The following is a 6129-nucleotide window of genomic DNA, read 5'->3' as shown; positions in this document are numbered from 1 at the left end:
TACGTCTGGAGTTTTTGGGGTGTTCTCTCAGCTGAGGTAAGAAGGCTCCTCTGGTATCTAGAAGACATGTTCCATGGATTGCATGTATGTTGGAGGCTGGGACCAGCACAATACAGGTATACAACTAACTGGAGCACTGGTGGGGACCCCACAAAATGAACAGCAGTAGTGTAAATGGGGTTAAGTGCAACAGGGAACAACTTCAATGACTCCCCAGATTTTGGTTTTTATTGGCTCTTTGTAAAAGAGGTTGACTGAGACCAGAAGCTAAATAATGAAAGGTAGGAACTGGGATCAGAAGGAGGGTCAGGATTTGGGGTGGAGCGAAGAAGAAAAATGCCAATCCTTAGCCACACAGTGCCCATGTTGTACTGCTCTCAGCACAATACTACATTTATATTAATAAGAGACCGCTCTTCTATTCTCTAGCTGCAGGGAAGTAGTGAGCGAGAGGTGGCTGTTTTGCCTGGGTTTTCACTGTCTGAATTTAGTCTGTTTTGCAGTTATATATCCAACTTGGTTTGGACAGCAGCTGCCCTCATGTTTGGTAAGGGGTTGTCCAAGGCTAGGCCCAGAGGGGGGTGGTTCCCAACTGTGCGCCATGGCTCCCTGGAGTGCTGTGGTGATAGGGCCGGTGGTAAGCAAGAAGCAAGGCAGGGGACTGCTTTAGTCATTTTGGCGTAGGGTGCCTTGAGTTTGGATCCACTGCTCGAGTGTTTGCCTGCTCTGATTGCCATACCAAATTAGTTTGTGCCCAGTCAGGGGTACATGCAGGGCTGCCAAGAGGAATTCAGGGCCCCGGTACAACAAATTCATGGGGCCCCCCTCATAGTTGAGTATGGTAAAAAAAATAAATCCAGGGTGTGGTCATGTATTTGGGGGCGTGGCAAATGTGCCATTGGGGCGTGGCTAACACATCAAAATCACTAGGCTCTCAATTCGCCCGAGCGTCACATATGTCCAAGCACTCCTGACTTTCAGGACATCTAGCACCAAAGTGTAGTATAGAAAAAATGCAGTGTGTACACAAAGCGTTCAGTCTTTGCCTGCACCTTACATTGGGCACAACACTCACCAAAAATTGACATTGTCCCTACTAGAATCACAACATTTCACATACTGCCCTGCTCTCTCCTACATGTTCTCATTTTCACCACCTGTTGCTGCATGTTTCTTTAGTTGTGGCTTGTCTGGATCCTGGAATGCTGGGGGCCCTATTTGGGGGAAAAAAAAACTACACTTAGATAATTCCAAACAACCCTGGCGTTAAATCCATACCAACCACGATTAATAATTAGGCCTTCCTCCAGCCCCAACATTACAATAATGTGCCCCTTCATCATCGCCATGCCTTATGATCACACTGCGCCCTCCATGCTGCTTTTGCCCCCTTCATCTGGCTCCCCTTCATCACACTATACTATGCTGCTCTCCCCCCCCCCCCCCCTTTTTTTTAACCCCACTGTGCCATGCTGCCCCCTGTTTTTTAACCCCACTGTGCCATGCTGCCCCGTTTTTTAACACCTCTGACATGCTGCCTCCCTGTTTTTTAACCCCTCTGTGCCCCCCTCGTTTTTCTCCCTTCACTTACCTTTTCTCCTTTCTAGGTCCTCTCTGCTGCTCTGTGCTCCATTGCTCCAGACTGACTGAATGCTGGGAATGACATGATGACATCACACCCGGCATTCAGACAGTCTGAATGGAGCAGAGAGGAGGGACGCCGGCTCCGCGACCAGGTGAGTGTGATTTTTTTTTTGTTTGTTTTTTTTTTAACTAGCCCTGCCTTCCCCACCAACGATCAAAGCCCCCCAGCCCCCCCCCCCCCCCCCCACTGCAAAAAAAAAAAAGTAAAAAAATCAGCAGCGCAAGGGCCCGGGCCCCCTGACATGCCCAGGTAATTAGTACCTGCCAGCCCCCCCCCCCCCCTCGGCGGCCCTAGGTACATGTCCTTTGCATGGCATGTGACCAGGGTGCGTACTTTCCTGTGGGGAATGAAATGGCACTGCCAGTCTGTGCTAGATCCACATCCCAAGAAGCTGAGCACAGATTCTCCCTCCCTCGCATGCCTAGGAGAGCAACACTTACCTTTTGGACTCCTCTGCAGCAGCTGATGAGTTAGCTGGGCTCAATGCCTGGCAGAGTCTGGACAAGACTTATTCTTGCCTGGAAAGGATCATGGGAAAAGCATCAATTCTAGACTGCGGAAATGTCCCATTCCAGCGTTTCAGTCCTGCGAGGAATCAATCTGAATTTCTATCCCAGGAGAAAGATGAAATAGCTAAGGACTCTGACCCTGGATGAGGATTGCAACAGGAAGTGGAGGTTTCAGTGTGAAGCCTAAAATCAGCGCGTACCCATTCTTGCGAGGAAGGGCCATAAAGATCCCATCAGACAATATCATGAGAGTCAGGGCGGCTTTATCCATGAGAAACCAGCTGGATCATGCGATGAGTGGAGTGAAATGTTTATCTCAGAGGTGAAGGACTGGGAAGCTGACTTGCTTTGTAACCCTTTCCCGAGAGGTCTACCAGCAGATATAGGACACATGGGTACAGCCAGCTGTCAGCATGATGGCATATCTGAACCATAAGGTGGAGCACTATTCTCCCCCTCCCATCGTGTTAGGGGTGTCCCCAGTGCACTAAGGAAGATAGGAAATGGGGCAGTCTACAGCCATCCACATTGCTCTACCGCACATGCACAGACAGGAAGTTCAGGCTCTCAGCAGGTTCTTCCAGTGACAGTTGAACTGTATAGATGTTACAATTGTAGCTGCATTCTTTTTGCACTAAAGCTTATATATAGATATATGATATAAGCTTACCATCTGCATATATTAAGTTTGTCATACTGTCTGTTGCAATCAGTATCAACTGTTAGCAACTTTATGTATATATCTGTTACAAGTTCTGAAATAAAACCAACAAACTGTCTAGACAAGTCTAAAAGCTGCTTGTGGTTTAACATATACTATCAATGCTGCGGACACCTATGTGAGAAAACGGGCTGCTGCTGAGCTGAACTTTGTATTCATCACCCGTTTCTCATGGCTTAATGTACATCTTAATCCTTTGCCCTGTCAAGTTGCTATGTGAGCAATGGCGCTGGATCTCCGGGGGAGGGAGGTACTTATGGAATCCAAAACCCGCGAGATTCAACAACGCAACGATTACGTTTTGCCTTGGTTCAGATCCGAGGACGTGTGACAGTACCGAGCCGGCTCGCAAGTCTATTTGGATCCCCTAAGTTTGGGTGGGCTCAGTTTTCAGCAAACAGAGACCGAGCATCTCTACTCTGAAAGAGACTGAGATTATTACTTTGGAGTGCTGACTGCAAGAGGCTTGCATGCTGTCATTTACTATGTATCTTGTGAACGTCTTGTGCTGTCGTAATAAAGTCTTATTTTGGATATATTCTGATCTACCCGAGTGAGTTGAATCCCACAGAGGGTAATTGCCATCCCAGCTAAGGGTGGTATCCTCACAACCTATTACATATAACAGCAGAAGTGCCCTGATAGGTTTCTGCCAATATAGAGTTTTGGGACTTCCATCTGATTTCCCAGTTCCCTACGATAGTATTATAAAAGGTGGCTGCCGCCTCATTCTTCAAGTCTCTTCCCCATTCATTACTGAATCCAATTTAAACTTCTCAACTACATCCACACAATGCCAACCCCATCACACTCCTGCCCTCTGCCAGTGTTGGGCGCATCAACTTCACACTGACAACCAGATCACACTCCTACGTCCAATGCGCCTGTGCAGCAGCCTCCAGTGTTTTAAACGCTCAATCTGTACATCAAAGCCTTCCACTCTACTCCACTCTCGTTGGACCAGTCTCCTTCTGCTCACACTTGTCTCAGCCTCTCCCCTCCCCCTTAAATTGTATGAGCAGAGGCCTCCTTCCTTGCCCAGCCGTGTGCCCTTGTGTCCTGCCTCCTCTTACACCTGTTCTGTAGCTGCCAATCAGGTCTCATGCTCATAATTAGGTATTATGCTTCTTGGATGTCCAGCACTTTGCTTATTATGTTCTATTTTTCCACTGTGGATTTGGCACCTTCTAAATAAATGATAATAAGCAGTAACTTTACAGGTTGTTCTGTTCGGATAAATGTGTGTGGACAAAGTGACTGCATGAAGCCTGGTTACTGTACATGATTTTGCCCCTAGAACCCCATGACCCATTGGAGGTACATGGTGCCTTTACTCTTCATTGTGGACAGTCTGGGAATGTCTCTGAGGAAATTGCTTTGAGCAAAGAAACGTGTTGGTTCTTCAAGTGCTGTTTATTGATTGTGCTAATCTATTGGAGTGGCACCATATTGGCTGCACTATTCATCCTCCCTGTGGAGAAGAGATTGTTTTAGATATTTCCTGTCTTTAGAGAGAAGGAGGAAGAGTAACACTGCTGCACGCATCGGGTGATCACCCATTCATCAGACCCAGGGGTATTTGGAGCAGTGACAGCTCTCCTTACACAAAACCTCCAGTTATCTGGGAAGGAGGAAGAGTGAACTTGCCATACATATTAGGTGAGCAACCGTTGATCGGAGCGGAGTAAACTTTCCTGAATATTAGTGTCCAGTTATCTGGTAAGGTGATTGATTTCTTATGCTCCTTGTTACATGTAATGAATAATTACAAAAATAAAAGCTGTTATAGTTCTTGTGTACTTATGAGAAAAGAGGGGGGGGGGAATATGAAATTAAATTGAAAGTTGAATACTGAAAATAAATGAAGTCTTCTATTAAGCTCTATTTTTCAGAGGCAGAGCATAACTTGCAATTAAATCAGCATGAAGTCATCATGCAAGTTGGTTTTGTGGAATGAACTGAGTTTACTCCAGCTTCCTAATATCTTATCTTTTTCAGAACAAACATGTCTCTAAGCAATCTACATATTACTGGATTAGGTACGTTACCAGCTCTACAGTTTGTTCTAATCTTTAAATAAGAATCTGTAAAATGTATTTCTGTTTTCCTAGACTTAATACAATTTATATTCTATTGTCTTATTTGGAATAAAAGAAAATGTTTCAGACAATATCTCACTTACAATGTCTACCTCCCCAAAGCCCACATGCAACTTTCTTCTTAGACATTCTGCTGACCTAATGAAAAGTAGAATAACACAAAATGTGGGTTTATCCAGTAACCGTGCTGAGGACAGGCAGGAAGAGAGAGAACACATTCACTAACAGCCTTATCACTAAGACACCTGTCTCATCCTAGTCCCACCATCCCAGACAACATTCATCATGCACTGTGCATAGCTATTTGCTTTGGAAATGGGCCTGAATGTTTAGCTGAACTGTAGAACATAGTCCAATGTCCAGAGCAAAGAGATCCGTCCTGCCTTATGGTCCCAGCATGAGAGAGAACAAATAATCTGTTACTATTCTTACAATAACCGTTGACCCTCAACCAGATGCAGCATTATTCTTCCACAATACATTCAGCTGTCACTTGGTGGTGAAAAGTGTTGCTCCAGAATATCCCATAAGTACATGGTTGGGGTCAGATCTGGTGACTGAAAAGGCCATAACATGATAACATCAGTGACATGTGCATCACAACATTAGGCAACATGTCCTTTGTATAGGGCCATTGTCATCCTGGAGGACACCCCCCTCCCCTGTCAGGAATCATGCTGCAACATAGATGAAAAGGGTCACACAATACCACTTTAGTAGCGGTTAGCATTGCTCTTCCCTTCTGAGGGAAAATTTGCATCAAACCATGACAGGAAAAAGCATTAAATGCTGTAGAGTTCTGAGTTGTGATACTTGTCAGTTTGTCGAGGACACGGTGAAGGAGGATTCATCGGACCATACACACTTCCTCCACGGCCCGGTAGTGCCTGTGTTATTTGCAATTGTGAATTTCCAGGTGTGATAAGTGGTATATGATCTGCGTCCTGCTTTGTGGAGTTCTCGTGAAACCAGTTTTGCGGAAACTGGTCGCACCACAGTCAATTGATCTCGTTACTCATGTCTTTTACATTTCGCTTTGAAACCTCTAATTGTTGCCCTTTGCTGCAGGTTTACTTTGGAATTCTATGCTGACATGCCATTTACCCTCCATGTAATATAATAACTACAATGGTTCCCTTCCTGTCATGTAATAAC

The sequence above is a fragment of the Mixophyes fleayi genome, chromosome 10, assembly GCF_038048845.1.
Source record: "Mixophyes fleayi isolate aMixFle1 chromosome 10, aMixFle1.hap1, whole genome shotgun sequence".
Taxonomy (NCBI): Eukaryota; Metazoa; Chordata; class Amphibia; order Anura; family Limnodynastidae; genus Mixophyes; species Mixophyes fleayi.
This window is presented reverse-complemented; position numbering follows the sequence as displayed.